The 19794-nt window shown below is 45.6% G+C and overlaps 1 protein-coding gene across 1 annotated transcript in view; it reads right to left on the bottom strand.

Moving 5' to 3' along the window:
- Positions 1–18787, bottom strand: part of KCNJ6 (potassium inwardly rectifying channel subfamily J member 6) — a 253462-nt gene extending 234675 nt beyond the window's left edge. The window contains exon 1 of the mRNA XM_058661627.1: positions 18240–18787. The gene's annotated coding sequence lies outside the window, so the exon portion shown is untranslated. The remainder of the gene's footprint in view (positions 1–18239) is intronic.
- Between the last annotated feature and the right edge of the window lie 1007 nt (positions 18788–19794).

Below are 19794 nucleotides of genomic sequence, written 5' to 3'. Positions count from 1 at the left end.
CCCATCACCAAATGAATGGATAAAGAAAATACGGATAAAGAATGGATAAAGAAAATATATCTTAAGGCTGAAAGACTCTTCAGCCTTAAAAAAATAATGAAATCATGCCATTTGCAGCAAAGTGGGTGAAACTGGAGGGCAGAGGGTCAAGAAAACGCACTGGACACACAAAGACAGATGCTGGCTGTTCTCCCTCACGTATGGAAGCCAAAGAGGCAGAACGCCTGTCAATCTGAATACACTAAAGTGATTACTAGAAGCTGGGACGAGAATGTAGGATGTAAGGTGGGAGAGACCATAGATGAATCCCAAAGCAGAGTGGGACTGAAGCACTAAGTCTCGCGTGTTATCTGGCATGGTGTGCTGACGCAAGTTCACACTGAGTGTGTACTGTATGAACAAGCAGAAGAGCAGGACTCCAGCTCTGCACTCATAAAAGGGAAATGTTGATACTGATGTGATGGGTTCAGACTGTATATATGTCACACTTTAATCCATACTATTATGATTATTACTAATAAAAACTGTTCTAAGGAAGAAAAGTGAAGGAGAGCATATGTTTAAAGGTTTAAAACATTTTTCAAAAAAGATGTATCCATTTTTATTGGAAAGGCAGATCTGATTTACAAAAAGAAGACAAGAGAGAGAAAAAGATCTTCCATTTACTGGCTCATTCCCCAAATAGTTGCAATGGCTGGAGCTGACCTAATCTAAAGCAAGGATCCAGGAGCTTCTTCCAGGTCTCCCACGTGGGTGTGGGATCCCAAGGTTTTGGGTCATCCTCTACTGCTTTCCCTGGCTACAGCAGGGAGCTGGATGGGAAGTGGACCAGCCAAGACACAAGCGCATATGGGTACCCACAACTTGCAAGGTGAGAATTTAGTCATTGAACCATTGTGCCAGGCCAAACATTTATATCTTAAAACAGTGTTTTTCTTTTTAAAGTCACATAATAAAAGAATGCAGATACTTCCTTGTTTTAGAAAGTAGCTTCCAATCCCTTATAGCTGCACCTGTCAGAAATTTGAAGGAGCCAATGGGAGGGAGGGAGGGGGAGAGAGAGAGAGAGAGAGAGAGAGAGAGAGAGAGAGAGAGAGAGAGAGAGAGAGAGAGAGAGAGAACCTTGTCTGCTGAGAGGTGTTATAATCTTCTGGAAGGGGCAGGAGGGTGATGGGGAGGCAGAGATTTTTATCTTTGTGTATAATCTCAGTCAAAAGCATGATGTCCCTTTAATGCTATTCTTGCACTTGTGAAGCTAATAATAGTTCATGAACCCAGAGGGAAAAAATAGTGTCTGACCTGACATATGGCCAAGTGAGACCGGAAGAGCTGTTGTTAAGGAAACTGCCTTTAGCTAGGTTCTCTCTCTGCTCCCTCTTCCATCTTTCTCTTCTCTCTCTCTCTTGCTTTTTCTCCCCAACTCTCCTCTCTTCCCTACCCTCAAGTAAAGAAATATACAAACAACAAACAACCATAACAGCACTTCAGGAAGCTAATATCTTACCAGTTTTGTTCACTTTTTAAATCTCCCCTGCATTCACGGATCTGATACCAATTCCTCCTTTGCTCCTAGACTGGTCCATGTGTCTGGTGGCTCCAGCGGGCACAGGCTGTGGTGGCTGGTCCGGTTTCCTCTGAATGTCCCCACAGCCAATCAGATTGCTTGTGGGGCCATGAATCAGTGCTTAGAGGCTGCTCATGCATTGGGCAATGGTGAGGAGTAAGTACGTGTAGTAATTGAAAGGAGTGTGATGAGATCTAAGAAGAATAGTTAAAGAAGTGCCTACAAATTACTCAGCAATGATTTCTGTAACAGTTTATATTACAAGGCTTTCTGATGCAGAGCATACAAAAATGCAGACAAACAAAAGAGAAAAAAAACAGTATCCAAGATAAAGGGCATGATATATGCATGGTCAATATGTTTTAGGAACACTTTAAAATGCAGCCATTGCAATGACATTGACTATTTACACAACAATGTTGAGCACCTGCCATGCGCCAGGCAGGCAATGCCTGTGATGCCAGGATATACTTCAGTGAATAAGCAGACAGAAATGCTACCCCAGGGGAGTTTTTCCCTGATTGCAGGAGACAGAAAATAAACAAATGTCAACATCCAGTTTATGTGTCGTGTTAGAAGGTAACGTGTCACACAGAGGAAACTAAATCAGGAAACTTGGGATATGGCAGCGGGGGTGGATGTGCATGACAGCACAAAGACTCAGGGGCATAGCAGCAGAAGCTCTAGCTGAGAAGATGACAATTGGGTGGGAATTTGAGGGGGACTACTCTGGGCTGCAGACCCAGTTGTGTTGGAAGGCCTGGGCCTAAGGGAAAGTCTCCATCACATCAGAGCATCAGCAGGAAGCCAGCAGCAAGATGGCCAGTGTTTGTGGTGGGGAGGCCCACTACACAAGAGAATGAGGCCAGGAGCCTACAATCCACACAGCACTACAGACTTGGATGGGAGTTGATAATTCAACATCAGCTAAGAATATCAGACAACAAAATACTGTATGTGGTAGTCCACTTGTAGTGAAAAATCCATAAATAAACCCAAATATTTGCTAGGTATACTATTTCCTCTACTCTTTCCCTCTTTCCTTCATTCCCTCCCTGGCCTTTTTCTAAATTAAAGCTCATCTAAGTTTCCATACTTTCCTGCTTTGAAGATAGCTTACTTGTGTGACACATAAGTGAAAAAGACCCGTGTAAAACAAATGGACCACAATCTAGGGTCTTTATTCAAGTTGCATGAAGTAGACATGACAATGGACACAATGTGTTGATGCTTTGGAATTGAAAACAAACATTTTGGGTCCGTGCAGTGGCCTAGCGGCTAAAGTCCTCTCCTTGAACACGCCGGGATCCCATATGGGCACTGGTTCTAATCCCGGCAGCTCCACTTCCCATCCAGCTCCCTGCTTGTGGCCTGGGAAAGCAGTCGAGGATGGCCCAAAGCTTTGGGACCCAGCACCCATGTGGGAGACCCGGAAGGGGTTCTTGGTTCCCGGCTTTGGATCGGCACAGCACCGGCCATTGTGCTCAGTTGGGGAGTGCATCATCGGACGGAAGGTCTTCCTCTCTGTCTCTCCTCCTCTCTGTACATCTGCCTTTCCAATAAAATAAAACAAATCTTTTTAAAAAAGAAAATGAACATTTCTTCTGCAGAAACGTTAAAACTGCGGAAGGCTCGAATCTGGGCAGTCCCTTTAAAGGCAAGTGTTATAGAGAGAATAAGTTGATTTCCATGCATTTGGCCACAAGACAAAATGCACTTTGATTCTGTTCCCATTGGTAGAAATTTCCAGAGAGGGGTCTGAAAGCACCCTCTGTGTGGAATATGTATCACTATGTGGACACGCAGGTGGGGGGCTTCTCCCAGTCCTCGGGTGGATATTTTCATGCAGCTGAACCTCGTTTGTGATCTCAGGTGTGCTCACGAGAACTCTATGCACCTCTGGTGATGGAGGGTGCTTCTGGAATGGAGCATCCTGGGTTCATGACATTACTCGGAACATCTATTCAAGCCAGGCTCAAACAGCATTTCAACCTAGGACTTAAGATTCAATTGGTAAGGATTGTTCCACAACAGGAGTTTCTTCCCTCTGTTTTGTGTGCTGGGTGGGACCCTTTGAGGCCTGATCCTTTGGCTACCTGTGAAGCATTGGGCCATTGTTCTGTCAGTAAATGCAGTTCCTTCTTTTAAGCATCAATGTCAGCACTGTACCTGCCTCCTAAGTAACAGAGATGCTGGGCAGTTGGAAAAAACATATAAAATTTTTAAATTATTGATTATAATTTTCCATATCCTCTTAGAAGCAGGGATGGGGAAAAATTGCTTATGAATGGATTTTTCCCCTAAGTCACTATTTTGTACCTGGAAAACCTGATACAGAAAGGAGTTAAACAACTTATCCACAGAGATTAGTAAACACTCACTCTGCAGAATGGCAGGCATTCAAGTGAATGCCAACCTTGGGCCTCATCATAGGAAATGTGCTGATGCCAGACTGCACAAAGACTCAGGATTGGAAGCTGGAATCCACCAAGAGGCACAACCCCAACAGAGAAATGTCAGGTCCCAGGGAGCTAGCTCGTGGCCTGGTCTTCAGACAGCATGGAGACTGTTATCCATCTTGGGCACCTGAACCACAAGTTTATTCTTCCTCTCTCATCACACAAGCATTATATCTGGATGATATCCAGTAGTCATCACTACTACAGATGACTGAGAAGAGAAAAATAGCGCTTTCTCATTTCTGTCTCCCCTCTGACCTCCATATACAGTATGTGAGTGTTTCGTTTCTTGGGATAGGTCTTCAACGGATTTACAGAAATGGGCATCATTTTTTAAAGGTCAATTTATTTTGAAAGAGAGAGAGGGAGAGAAATTTCATCTACTGGTGGTGTCCTCTCTAGATGGCTGTACAGCCAGCAATGGGCCAGGCTAAAGTCAGGAGCTTTGACAACATGGGATAATACAGTCTGTGTTAATTCCCAAAGAAATCTATGTGGAATAGTTTTAGTGGTTTCCAACAGTTCTGTCGGAATTAGTACACTGTAGGCTCTTGCTTTTGTATGGAGTGGCTCTTGCATGAATTCCTCGGAACAGGCATGGAGGGGCCACACTTCCATATAGTTTAGCTCATGTTGATTAAGGGGTTCCCACTTGGCAGATGGGTAAGGCACACAGGTGAGTTGTAGCTCACAAAACCACCGCACAAGGTACCCTCTGTGACAGAGAGGAAGCTCAGGTTCCAGAGCGTGATGTTCCCATCTTAGTGGACATTTTCCAGTACACTATGAGATCTCTGACTCAGAGACTTGGACATCTACACTGAGTCCACCACTTTGATTTTGCTAAGGTAACAGAAAACAGTTGGGGATTTTGAAATGTTCTTGGCAAAGGGAATCACAAGATAGGTTTGCTGTGGCACTCTCAGTTTTTGAACTCTGGGCTGAGCATTTCATGATATGAAGACATTCTGTAAACTATTCTTCCTTCCTTGTTATGATTTGAGTATTAGTTTGAATATTTCTTTCAAAACTTCATGTTAAAGGGTTTGGTGCCCAAAGTCTTAACATTAATGTTACTAAGTGTAGGAACTTTAATCCAACAATGGTGTTCAGGGGTGGGAACTTTGGAAAAAATTGATCAGACTATATTGCAGAGGAGTGGGGCTCCACGGTTCAATCAAGTGACTTTGTAAGTAGAGTCCACATAGACACAAACGAACATACTCCCTGCCTCTGCTTCCTGGTTGTCACATGGTCATTCTTCTGCGTATGTCCTGCCACTGTCATCCCCCTGCTTCGCCAGGTGGATGGACCAGCAGGTCCCACTCCACCTTGGACCCTGAACCTCCAAAAGAATGAGCTGAAACAATCCTCCCCCCATATTTAGTTGTTTCAGAAATCTGTTACAGTGATCAAAAGCCGACCAATACATCCGTTTCAAAGGCAGTCTAGGTCGTCCAAATCTCTGATTTCAGCAAATCCTCTTGCAGCTCCCTCGAATCTGGTTCCCTTTCCCTCCTTATTCATCCACCCTCCCACTACTGAAGACTTCTCATGTGCTATGACCTGTGCTGGCTTTCCTTTCTTCATTCACTGAGATTTCTTTCACATTTTCTTGGGGAGTTGAGCATTTTTAGGAAGTCTTGGGATGCCAGAAGAGGACAGAGTGACTGGATCTGTTTTGTGGTAGGAATACAAAGCACAGATTTCTCAAGTTGCCCATGACCGACACAGCCACGGAAGAGACCGAGATGGACACCCATGGCTTCCCACCCCGTCATTCGTCTCGGCAAGATGAGCAGCTCGTCTGAACAGTTAGCAGGCAAAGAAGCACCATAGTTCAGACTGTTGGCATGATGAAGGGGAGTGTCTGTAAGGCTAGAGTCATCAAATGAAGAGTGATTTTTCACCAGGAAACCCGCAGTTCATCTTCCAGGGCTACGAGCCTCCTGATTTTTCTTTTTTTAAATGAGAGCAAAATCTACCTTAGATTGGCTGATGGTAACTAAAAAAGATCTATTATAGTTTAACAATCGCTTATTTCAAGGAAATCTTATTAACTCAGTGAAAATACTGGGAGTTCATTTGAAAATGGCTGTTGGGTTTTAATTAGATTGTACAATTCAAATTTAATTTTGTGTGCCTCATAACTACATTGTCATCCTTTTTCTATCAACCACTGTAAAGTTCGTGTTTGTACACTTTGTGGGTGATTTGTATTGGTTGGGGACTTGCACTCAACGACTGTCACATGAAATACATTTTCTAGTCCTAGAACCCTACATGCCAATCATTATCAACCTAGTGCCCATGACAACCTTATCACTGTTGTCACAATGGGCGCTCAGAAGAAAGTCAGAGCTGTTAATTTTAAACAGGTGCCATGTATGCATACAACAGCAAGAATGATGTAGACCATACAAGTGATTTCCCTAAAAAATAAAGTTTACTGACAGAATACTATCTTGGGCTCATTAGTCATGCCATTTTTGAGTTTGGTAAAATGAATCTTGACTTATTCTGAAGTTATGAAGCAACTCAACTTAACTGTCTGAAGCAGACCATGTCATCAAGGTTACTGGATGGGGCCCTTGTGAAGTCCACTTCGTATTTTACCCAAAGCCAGACTATGTTCCCAGGGGCAACCACCACAGCACAACTGAGTTTTACTCCACAAGCAGAGAGAATGTTTGTAGTTTGATACGTGTCACTAGGAGGGAGTAGGAGATGAAGCTCAAGCAATGTTACTTTTTCATATGAGAACCGAATCCTGTCTACTTTCTTGCTTCTGATCACCAAACACGATGGCTCCATCAGCTTCAGGATGAACATATTTCTCATCAAGACCCTAGTCTTACTGGTTTTCCACAGCATCCCAGGAGGGATAAATCCCAAAGCCATGCTCTTGAACACTGTCACTCAGCTGCTCTGCTTGCATATGAAGGCAGCCACAAGGTGCATCTATCAGGCCCTGCTGCAATGGCTGGCCCAGTTCCCTCCCCAGCAGCCTTAGATACACACTGGATCACTCAGCACTCTGTACCTGGACTGTGGCCACGTGCGATCCCTCTTGCTTGCATAGTGCGGTGTGAGAGCTTTCTCTGGATGGAATCCATCATCGGTCTACTCCCTGGGCTCATGAGTGATCATTGGCATTGAGCACCACTGATGGGTCTGAAGCTGGAACGTTTTTGTTTCTCATTTGCTACTCTGGGCATGCTTAAATCTTATTTTCTTCCAATTAGTCTCCCAGCTATCTCTTAATCCCAGAAGTGCCTCTTAAATCTGCCTTTCTCACAGCTGCCAAATCCAATACCATGTATATCTTCCTACTCATCCTCAATAAATACAGTTACTTCTCAAAGATCTATGAGCCCATGCATGGTTCCCCTCTGTCTTCATGCTGGGGCATGCCAAGTCCATGCATTATAAACCTTGCTAGCACTCTCTGGCTGCAGGTGAATTCCTCTATGGTAAACCCCTCACTTCTGGGCAAATCTATCAACTATTAAAATTCTTCTCTATCAAGACCTCTTCCCATTCTTCCTCACACCTGGACATCTACAACGGTATCCCCTCTTAATGTCACCCCACCTAACTAAGGCTCTTTCCTTTTTAACACTATGTTATTTGTGTTGCTAGCTATTGTTTCATGGATACCCTTATTTTCTTAAAGTACAAAGCCTCCAGGGCTGGACTCAGGACATTTTCTCCTCTGTTTTATTTATATAGGAAGTACTCATAGATGCATATTTGTTGACTAATTCTAGCAGCCGTGACAAGACAGGACCTAGCCCATAAAGGCCAATTTTTGGCAATACAGAGATGGCCAAGGGATGCTGTAAATGAAGGCAAATGTTATGTAACTAATTATTCTTCACTTGACTGCACTAAGGTTTTCTGTGATAAACCCTCTATTCAATCTTCTTAATATGTCTTTTCTCAAGAGTACCTCTATCTTATTCATTGATATAGTTTTTTATTTAAAGGATAATAGAGAAGACTATTAATTTTAAGAAAGAACAAAAAAAGCCCTTCTGGATGGAATAATGATGATTCCAGAAGACTCTGCAGTTTGTTTATGCAACGAGAGCAACAGAGAAGCCCTTGCTGTATGCCCACACACTTTGCAAGCTGGTGTGATTGTGCACATTTTATCTGTAGGACCAATAGTTTCTCTGTTTTTCCTTTTTGGCTCTGGGTCCAGGTGAACCCTCTCTGAGCAGTAGAAGAGAGGAATGGTATTCTGTTTCCAGGAACAGTATGGATCTTGCATGAATACACGCTTGGAGGGATTTCTGTGAGAAGGCTGCAAGCAGCAGCAGCCTGAGTCAGCATTGCCCTGTAAGGCAGAGTTCAGGAACACCCGAGTTTGCCATCATTGTGCATTAGTGTGCATCCCTGCAGGGGACACACGGATGCTTGGCCCCATCCAGGAGTTCTTGATTCAGTAGGTGTGGGGTGGGCTAGAGAGTTTGCTGTTGTAGCCAATTCCTTGGTGAGGCCGATACTGCCGATCTGAGGATCCACTTTGGATCCTCAGCTAAGCTGAGCTTCCTTCGGTTGGTCATGATGCTCCCTTCTACCACAGAGACCCACAGTGATCAGCCAGTGTGACAGGGAGTGTTAGGGTTTGAGACCACAAGAAAGGGAACCACCTCATTTGACCACCTTTCTGAAGCAGGGATTCCTTTCATGACAGCATGTGAGATAATAGTTTCCTTCCATTGAATATACTTCGGTGCTGTGGAACTGGCAACACCACAGGGTTGATACAAACTCGGGAGAGCGATTGTATGCTTAGGCATTCACTGTTGAGGCATCAGCAGACAACCGATGAGGACAGCATCCACTCTGTCTTCACCATTATTGAAACTCAGGTAGGAACATTATCTTCTTAATGTGCTGTGGCTTGAGTGGTTCCTCCACCCAAGCACTGGCTGCTTCATCTCAAGCAGATGGGAGATGAGAAATGAGAGTTAAAAACAGGTGATTAATCATGAAGTCTGGGCCCTCAGGGATGGATGTATGTCTCACCGCAACAATGGGTTAGTCCTTATGAGTGGGTTGTTATAAATCCAAGTTCAGCTCCCTGTTCAGTTCTGCCTCACACCATGGATGATGCTTTAGGGAACCCCCTCCACAAGTTGGTGCTGTGTTCTTGGACTTTAAATCCCTGGAACTGTGAGCTAAATCAATCTCCGTTTAGTACAGATCACCCAGCTTAGGCGTTCTGTTACAGAAGCAGAAAGAAGGAGCTAAGACACACTATAGTTGCACTGTAAGAAATGTCTACAAACCTGATGTGTAATTTAGTCGCTTGCAGCATGGCCTTCCGACTGAAAAAAAAGTGCAAGGCTCCAGACATGTATGCCATTCTCCATCTGTGGATTGAGAATAGGGCTGTGTTGTTAGCGTCCAGCTAGGGCAACCCTTTTCTGTGACTAGTGAATCCTGTAGTCCTGCAGTGTAATCATGTAACTCCTCTATTCCAAACCTGGCTTGGTGAACTACAATGGACTGAAATGTCATTCTGGTTGAAGATGATTCCTTTGATTGCCCCTCAAGTCATAAAGTGATGGTCTCAGAGAAAATCGGGGTCCAGCCTGATCAGCCGACGGAAACGGACTGCACGGGGATTAGAAGCCATGTGTTGACAGTGACTTTCAAACACATGCATTCTAAACCCACTCCTCACCTTCCCAGCAATTTAAGCCTCCAAGTGATGGAAACTTCAGGGCTCTTCAAATTGGAGGACGGATCACATCACATCTGCCTAGCTATGGCTTCTGAAAATGATTTCTTACATCAAACTAGAACATATCACTTTGTAACTTCCACCACCAAGTCCTTGTTCTATCCCTTGATGCCCAACAGAACAATCCTCTTCCCTTCTTAATCTCCAAATGACATGATATTTGAAAACAGTGATCCCTCCTCCTCTCCCAAGTACTCTGCCTTAGAAAATATCCTTCATGCTGGGCCCAGCACTGTAGCCTAGTGGTTAAATTCCTCCCCTTGCATGCACTGGGGTCCCATATGGGCACCAGTCCTTGTCCTGGCTGTTTCATTTCCATCCAGCTCCCTGCTTGTGGCCTGGAAAAGCAGTGGAGGACGGCCCAAAGCCTTGGGATTCTGCACCCACATGGGAGACCTGGAAGAAGCTCCTGGCTTCAGATCAGCTCAGCTCTGGCTGTTGTGGCACTTGGGGAGTGAACCAGCGATGGAAGATCTTTCTCACTGTCCTTCATTCTCTTCGTAAATCTGATTTTCCAATAAAAATAAATAAATCATTGAAAAATAGAAAATCCCCTTCATTCTTTTACGGCATATTGTTGACTGTGAAATGTCAAAATACTTCTGATGGCCAACAGTCCTATAACCCAAAATAAGCCTCCTAGGGCAGGAATAACATGCATGAGCGGTACTCACTATTTCAGCTTGGTAATCTTGGGGCCTGCAAAGTAAATGAACCATGGCTTTGGCACTGGAGTTGGGGGGGGCATTGGGAATCAGGAAGGTGAGAGAGAGAGAGAGAGAGAGAGAGAGAGAGAGAGAGAGAAGAGAAGCACTGTGGAGCCTTACTGTTTCTTTTGCCTTATGCTCACACAGCCTTCTCTTGTACTTCCCCTGAGGTTTCTCTTCTCTGGTTTAGGTCTAGCATTAAAGCTTGTGTCACACTTTTAGTAGGAAGACACAGGTCTTTGTTTCCCAAGGTACTTGCTCTCCTTGGGGGCAGGCAGAGGTTCTCATAGACTGCTCACAAATTATATGGTCTATTTTCAGGAAAACACAAATTTGTTAGATTAACTCAACCTCAACTTAAAACATGTGGGCAACCTGTAGACATGTACGAGATCCGAAACAAAATGCAAACTGCTATTCAACGGCAAGGACCAGATCTTGGAAGACAGCATCTAATTCCTCAACATTCTCAGGCACGATATGGGTGTAACTGTCAGCTTTAGGAATTTGTTTCTGAGCATGGGCTGGGATGATGGCTCTTCCTCCTTGTGTCTACTTTAATGGCTCCTTTAGAAAAAGTCAAATAATATGAATCTGCATGTCTTTTGTTAAGCATCATCTTCACCCAACCCAAAAGTCAAAAGAGCCCAACCAATTTCTTTAAAAACACTGCTTAAAAGTGACTCAGAGGTACAACAAAAGAGTCGAGTCTCTATCAGAAATCTTTTCATCACTGGGACAAATCATTTTCTCTGACCCACCTTATTCCTGAGCATATTAGCTGCAGCTTTTGATTCCAGCTATTTACATGGACTTTAAATACCAGTGATTCCACTGTATTGCTCTTATTCTTGCAGTCAGAATTCACTGTCCACAGAAAACACACAGCAGTAATACACATGACTCTCACAAATGGATCATTAACGTCTCCCACATAGTCATCTGTTCTCCATCTTCCCTCATTTTGGCTGGATGGCAACCCTTAACATATCTTGAAAGCCATGTGCTAGAGTTAGCAAAATATCCAGCCTGGGTCCTTGTATATTTTCAGCCAATTAAATTTATGGAAATGAAAAAAGTTAGTCCATTTCACTAAATGGCTGACATGTAAGTATTTCTGTTGCAGTAGCTCGTAGAGATCTAATTACCAATGTCTCCCATTAGCTACAAAGGACATGCTGCAAGACCCCCCAAATGCCTACATTTGCTACTTTTCCTAGATAGATATATTGATGAGAACACTTATTTGAGAAATCTGACACAACAGGAGAAGAACCCAAGGTAATAATAAAATGGAACAAGTCTTATCTCTAAAGAATCAAGAACAATGCTAGAGTGGACCAAGGTAATTAAAGCAGCGAAAAAGACCTCTGCCTAGGACGATGACCGTAAGGAAGTGTCCGGGGCCTCAATGAGCACTGAGGTTAGTGCCACATTCTGAACAGCGAAAATCACAATCTACTGTTTATAAAGTGCAGACTTAGTGCTGGACATTGTGCTAGGAATCTTCCGTTACCACATGAAGTCGTCTCAAATGTGAGGAGCAGATGTTATTATTAGTTTCATTTTGCAGATAAGAAAAACAAAGCACACAGTAGATAAGGAGCACACAATTGGTCTAATGGATTGCACAAATGTACCCAGTCATTCTCATCCTCTATCTCCCTTTGTCACTGTGTGACCTGCAGTGCCTCACTGTGGAAGAAACACACATCTGCTTCCCACCAACCTCAGGGACGCAAGGTGGTATGTGACTTGTCAAAAGTCAATGCATTATGAGAATGTAACTTGTGCAAAAGCTGAGCAGGAATTGAAAGGAATTTAATTTGGCATTCTGTTTTTCTCTGACACTGCTATGGAATGTTCCATAGCAAAGTCGTCTCTCAGGCTGGATGCTGGAATGAAGGTACAGATGAACGGGAGCGGCATGTAAGCTAGAGGCAGTAATAAACCTTGGTTTTTGCATTTCACTGGGATTTTGGGGTTGCTGCTATTACGACCAATGTGAAGAAGCTTGCCTGACATGCCTATACTGTGATACAAACGCAGTTAGCAGGACGCTCCAGCCTTCGTCGTCCATCTTGAGGCAGCACCACCTCCAGGTTAAACTTATACTAATTTCTGTTGGCTGGTGTATGAAGGAAATTAAAATCATCATCTAAAAATCCGTCGTTGTCATAGACAGAAAGAAAAGAAATGTGGATGCCTATAAGTTTCCAGAGGAAACAGCCACAGAATCAGGATTTAACTTAATTTCTAGATTCGTCTCTCACATTGCATATAAGACATTTAGTTCCCCAAAACAGTTCCTGGCAAGGATGTGAATCTTTTATTCACAGGTACACTCGCTGGTTCCTTTCACAAAGATTTCATTCCAGAGACAGGAAACAGACTGGTTGTGAAAGGTGCCCAAGGCTTGCCCACTGAGAGAACCATTAGCAATGTACAGTCCCTGGTTCCAGGCTGTAGCCAGAAAATGCAAAGCAACAGAAATAAAGGGTTAATCGGTAATAATCTAACTTGGATATGTCTGTATGTCTACAAATAAAAAGTCCTGCTGCTGAAATTTGGAAGGCTGACTTTACACATTAAAATTAGGGAAGTTAGTAGGTGGTCTTATTGCACTCAGGACAAAATGGATATCTGAATGGCCAGTTGAACACTATCCAATGAGCAAAATTATTCTTGAGTCTTTGTTTAAGGGACTATGCAATTTGATAATAAATAAAGAATGGATATCTATAGCTGATTAGCAGTATGGCCAGATTAAGACTACAGTTTATGGGTCCTGGTGTGATAGCTTAGCAGCTAAAGTCCTCACCTTGCAAGCGCCAGGATCACATATGGGCACTGGTTTGTGTCCTGGTGGTGGGACCCTGCACCCATGTGGGTGACCCAGAAGAAGCTCTTAGTTTCAGATCACCTCAGCTCTGGCCGTTGCAGTCACTTGTGGAGTGAATCAGCACATGGAAGATCTTCCCCTCTGTCTCTCCTCGGTGTATCTTCCAATAAAAATAAATAAATCTTTAAAAAGACTACAGTGTATGCAAGATTCTATCATGTTAGAGATGGCACTTGCTTTTTTTCATTTATGGGAAATATTTTGCTATTAACTAATGCTCTTTTAGAAGATTTATTTTATTTTTATGTGAAAGGCAGAAATACAGAGAGGAGGACACACAAGAGCGTGATCCTGCATCTATTAGTTCACACCAAATGGCTGCAATGGCTGAAGCTGAGCTGATTTGCAGCCAGGAGCTTCTGGGTGTCCCACGGGGGTGCAGGGGCTCACGGACTTGAGCCATTCTCTGCTGCTTTCCCATGGCATGAATGGGGAGCTGGATGGGAAATGGAGCAGCCAGGACTGGAACTGGTACTCATATTGGATTCTGGCACTGCAGGTAGAGGATTAGCTGGCTATGCCACGACTACAGCCCCTTAATTAATACTCTTAAACCAGTATCAAGAATATGCATCTTCTCACATTTTGTCAGAGGGAACTCGGAATACCATTAGAACACTAACTGCGATTAGGATGATCTCTTCTTTGTATTGAATCTGAACTATTTCTAGAAATAATTATTTCTAATTATCTAAAATAGGTTCTAAAATCAATATTCTTCCAAATGACTGCATTTTCTTTATTTCCCCAAACACCTTACAACTGAAAACGAAACCTTAATTCAACAAAAATATTTTGACCATTTTTCAGTGTGACCACCAATTCCCCATTTACTGCTATTAGCAAGTCTTAATTACCTCTGCAGTGAACCAGTTCCTCTTTCAGTACTTAAATGATAAGTGTTGAAGATAAGTGAAGAAACAATATCATGCCAATAATGTATAAATACAAGCTCACGGGATCTAGATATCCTAATTCCATCCCCTTTAAGTTCTGACACAATGAACTGTTTGGAAAGTCACCGTCACTTCTCGTGGTTGAAGATCACTGTCTGCCTTTGTTTTCTTCTCTCCCCTGACTCTGTTTCTTTGGTCCAGTCTCCTTATCAATACATGTATTGCTCACATAGAATCTGATTGAGGAAGAGTTCATGAACAGAAAGAGGCTTCATCTCACTTGCCCTCCTGTTAGAAGAGGGTGCATTCTTTTCTGAAAGCTCTGAGTCAACATCAAGCCTTTGAAGATAGGAACATTTTCCACCTGTAAACAATAGTGGATGCAGCCCGGATTCCATAAGGAAATATTTGCTTATTTTTAATCTCCAATGATTTTTTTTCCTACTGCTTATTCGGTACCTGTTCTCACGAGCTTTCTTTTCTTTCTTTCTCTCTCTCTCTCTCTCTCTCTCTCTTTCTCTCTTTCTTTCTTTCTTTTTATATCACCAAATCAGAGATGGTTTATGAAAGGGTAGGGAAGAATATGAGAGAGAAGTAAAGCACTTTTTTATTCTCTAGAGAAGCAATCTACATTAAGTCTGATGTTTTCAGTAAAGACCTGGGTCATTCAAATATGTCTCTGCTAATGCTTACGAAGTATCAAAGTGAGGTATCAATTCATTTTAATTGCAAAACAGGAGTAAATGCCCAGGAATGAATTTTACTAAGTTGGTCTCCTTAAAAAATCTTACCTAGAATGTGTCAACCAATAACTGTGGAGTACACTATTGACTGCATTAGCGCACATGACACCTTTGTCAGCAATCGGGCACCCTGCAGGACAGCAAGTCATTGTTTGGCTAACCAGCCCCTGAAGACGCGAGCATGGAATCTACCAGGACTAGAAATTATTGATGGAGACATTCCCTGACTTCTGTTATTTGCAATCCCCCTCTTGATAACACAGATGAGAGATCTTGAATTCTAGGGCTCAGACATGTGTTGCTTCCCTTATCTAATGATCTAGACACTTGTATGACTCTATTGTTACAGCACATTGCTACTTGTGTTGACGGAGTCAAATGAAACAAAACTGGAGTGCAGTCGCTTTGTGTGAGCCTCAGCAACACTCCATGCACCATTTCTATTTTATAGAACAACTCTTACAAATTACATCAGGGATACACTTGGTCAATGTGCCCTCAGAAACAGAAATGTAAGAAATGTTGTAATAGCCCACATTATTCCCAAGCTTTGAATCAACAGAAAAGACTGCACGGTGTAAACATACCATTTAAACACAGGTGTCAAGTGCTCTGCATGTCTGCCTTCAGAGAAAGGCAACATGCCCACAGACAGAATGTCCCACCAGTGAAAGCAACTTATACCACGTTTGCCTTTATGATCAACAGACCAGAAGCAGTTCAAATTCTCACACACAGGCGCATTCTCCAACCAGATTACGCAGCCAGGGACAATGGAGAAGACTCATCAACATCTCCAACCAGATGTGGGTTCTGTGCATCAAGCTCCCCCTTCTAATTCTTTGATGCCACTCCTAAAGGCTTTCTACTTAAAATGCCATTGCTACCTTCCCATACACTTCCTCCATCAGTGTCAGCAAGAACCTGGTACAATGGAAGACCAGAAGAGCTGGTCAGAGACCAGCTGGCAAAATGCAGGCAACATAGCCGGGTAGACTTACCTGTTTTCCTCGAATGAATGCTGAAATGAACTGAAAAGAAAATAAATACTCCCCTCCTTCACAGTGGCTTCCTTGTTTGCAGTGGAAAGCACCTGCTCTTAGCTTCCTAAGTCTGTAACCTTGCAAGTGCAATTAGCTGGCTCACAGGCTGGCTGGGTCTAAAGTTCCATGACCCTTGGTCCCATCTCGCAGATATGTCCTCTCCCCTTTCCTGGACCTCACAAGGTCTGCTCAGAATCTTGTGAGGTCTGAACTAAGAAGAAACTATTTCCCCACCCTCTTGGGTCCTTAGGCTGTGCTTGGTTGGCTAGTCTCTCTCTACGCAGGGGCCTTTCCGCCCCGTCTATTTCCAGTGAAAAGTTAGGGAGGGAAGGGTGAAGAGAGCAGGGAATAAATGAATGCTTGGGGATGCCAAAGCGTAGAAACTAGATAGGCATCTAGTCTATTTGTGTGTGTGTGTGTGTGTGTGTGTGTAAACTTGTCCTGGCTTGAAGGCAAGATCTCCCATGTCTCAGTTCAGCGTGGTCTTGGGCTACTCCAGATTTTGAATGCTTTCTCTGATGCTCTGTCACGCGAGAATGATGTTTGTAAAGCCCCCTCCGCACCGCGGGATCCTGGGATTAATCCACTGGGGTGCGGGGCTCAGAAACTCATCCCACTTTCCCCAGAGCAGCCAGAGCTGCCTCCCTCGGGAGTTGCGGACCCCCGGAGCCTGTGCTCTGGCCTTGGTGCTGAACCCGGAGAGCTCGCTCCGAAACCCTCTCCGTCGGCAACCAGGCAACTTTTATCAGGCCAGAGAGGGATCCGGGCCAGTTCTGCACGCCCTCTCTTAGGCGTAGGGCACAGCAAATATCCCAGACCCCGCGCCAGGCTTTCGGATAACTTACTCATGTGCCCAAAGCCAGGAAAGTTTTGTCCAACGTTTCTTTTTCCACCCTGGCGCTGGAGCTGTGGTCTCCCCTTTCCTATCCTCCCACCTGGGTCGTCATGGAGACGCCGGCTCTTTTCTCTCTCCTTCCTCCAAGCAAAATGGGCGAAGCTTAGCTCAGCCATGACTACAGCAAGAACCCCTTCCCCGTAGGCAGTTGCTGGACATCCTCCTTCTCCGATCTTTTTCAGCAACAGATAGGCGGCAGGCAGGTACCTTGTTAGCTAGTGTGTGACAATGTGCCCTTAAGCCTGGGGTGGTCCAGGCGCCAGACTTTGGAACCTACTCTGCACATATAAGGCATCCCCAACTCCCTACACTGGAGGTTTTATTATATTTTTCTCTCCCCCTTTTTGGGAGGGGTGGGGGAAGGGTGGCGGCAGGATTCTTTTGGAAAATTCTGGCATTTTGTCCCTACCCTAACTCATCCTGTGGCTCTTAAGATGTTTTATGCCTAAGTTTCTTCATGTTGTAGTTGGCAGGAGGGGTATACCTGTGGATCCACCAGGATTTAATTAGGTTTGGGGAATGCTAGTGTCATGACAGTTAAAAGCTAATCCATGCTTAATATCTTGATGCTAATAAACCAGGATAAAGCAGTCAGTAGATTTATTCGGACCAAAACTGCAATAACATCTCGATTTTATCTGGAAAAAAATTTAGTTTTTTTTCCCCCCTTCCAAATACAAAATAATTCAGTGTTCTGGGGAGAGCGTCCCCGTTCACCGCACACAGCTGAGGTTTTGCTGATCGGCAGCAGTCGGGAGCCCCGCTCTGCTTCCAGTCTCCTCTCCCTCCTCTCACTTTCCCTCCTTCTCAGGGTTTTCCTTGTCCTCTCCTCTCCCCCGCTCTTTATGCAAAGCGGCGAAAGGGACAGCTTTCCACAAAGACAATGGGTTTCTCTCAACTATCAGAGGCTGCTCCGCTCACGCCGCCCCTGCCCGGAGCTGGGAACCTCTGGTCCAGGCCAGCGGAGGTTGGAGGTCACTGTTCTCTCCGAGCCCGAGTGGGCACACAGACCCCTCCTCGTTGCTCTCTACCTAAGCGAGCTCCCCAGTTGCTAATGAAAATCCCAGGAAACAGATTTCCCTTCTCTTACGTAACCGGCTTCTCCCTCGCCTTTCCTTTCACTTGGGCATACTGTTCCCCAGTGGAGCAGAGATGCCCGCCGCGGTCGCAGCGCTGGGGAGCAGGGCGCGGGCGCCCGAGGACCCCAGAGCACTAAGCACCGCGCCCGATGGAACCAGCCGCTCGCCTCCGAGCGCCTCGTGCACCGCTTACCTGGTTGCAGACCGGTGGCTTCACTCAATCATGATCTTTCGTGGCTCGGACCTGGACCGAATGAATTCACTGCACGACGGATGGCGAGGCAGGAAAACGCGACAAGACGAGGAAAAGGAAAACCGGAGGGCAACGGTCACAGCTCACATCGGCCTCGGGAGGCGGGGGGCAGACTCCATCCTGCGCGCGGCTCATCCGGCGCTCGCCCCAGCTTCGAGTCCCCCGCGGGTCTCCACCCCTCCGCTCGGCCAAGCTCTCCGGCAGGTGCAGCGCGCGGCGTCCCCACTGGTCGGACGCGGAGAGAAGGGCTGAGCGCAGGGGCCCAGAGAAGGCGACAGGGCGCCTTGGGCAGGGCCCCTGGGAGGGATATGGGATGCAAGGAAGCGGGAGAGGCAGGAGTGACGGAAAAGAAAAGAAAAGAAAAAAAAATTCCCCGGGTGGGAGGAAAGTGGTGGACCACGCAGGGACACGTCATGGAATCCGCAGATTCAATGAAGCTACTCGGGTCCAGGCGCCCGGCGGAGCGCGGTCGGCGCACGAGCCGCCGCGGCCCCGGCTGAGAGCGTGCGCAGCGCCGCGCGCTGGAGGAAGGCGGCCGCGCCGCGAGCGCAAGGAGGAGGGGCGGCGGCCGGAGACGCCCACCCGGCCCCGCCTGGACCCGGGGGCGGGCAGAGGGAGCCAGCGCGGAAGCTGGGCAGTGCCCGGCGCTCCAACGCGGTAAGGGAAACGTGGGTGCCCTGTGCCGTGCAGGGCGAACCTCTGGGGTGCGCCACTGCCCCCATGTCCCTCCTTGTCCCCAAGTAAGTTGTTCCTGGGGCAATGCCTGGGAAGACAAGAAGAGGAAAAGCGGGGGTTGGCCCTGAGCTGCTGGCTCAAGGAGCTTGGTCTCTTAAGTGTTTGAGAGATGGGTAGGGTCTAGTTGCTCCATGCTACCGTGATGAAATTTGGGACAGGCAGCATCTGTTGCGGGAGCTGGAGCGCGCCCTGTGCTCGTGTCCTGGAGGGGGCAGCCTCCGCCAGCCCACGGGGCTCCTTCATCGCGTCATAGGGCTTTTTTTTTCAGCACCAGGCGGTGACCCAGTCTCCCAGGACTCCCATTTGGTCCGTCCTGACCACTGTAGCCGGGGCTGCTGCACACCGCAATCCCACTCTGGCATCTCACTTTGTGAACACCAGACGGAGAATTCTTTCCCAAGTCTGATCCAGTTGTCTACAAAGTTTTCAGATCTGGTAATGTTGACAAGATGAGCTTTGGACAACTGCCACCTGTACCACTTTGCGTGTAACTAGCTTTATGTTGTATCGGGGCATCTCCTAGGGCGCTCCTCTTCATTCCTATTTTTCTTATGATGACTGCAAACAACATCTCTCTCATTTATTTAAAAAGTAGAGTGGCACAAGGCCACAGATATGGAGACTGCAAAGGTCTCAACAGCTGGGTCTGGGTGAGGCGACAGCCTGCAGCTGGAAACGCCATCCAGGTCCCTTCCGTGGGGACAGGAGCCCAAGCACTTGAGCCATCTAGTGCTTTTCCCAGACTCGCATTAGCAGGCAG

The sequence above is a fragment of the Ochotona princeps genome, chromosome 3 (genome assembly GCF_030435755.1).
Source record: "Ochotona princeps isolate mOchPri1 chromosome 3, mOchPri1.hap1, whole genome shotgun sequence".
In the NCBI taxonomy this organism is placed as follows: Eukaryota; Metazoa; Chordata; class Mammalia; order Lagomorpha; family Ochotonidae; genus Ochotona; species Ochotona princeps.
The sequence above is the reverse complement of the archived record's forward strand: the minus strand, read 5'-3'. Positions and strand labels throughout refer to the sequence as shown.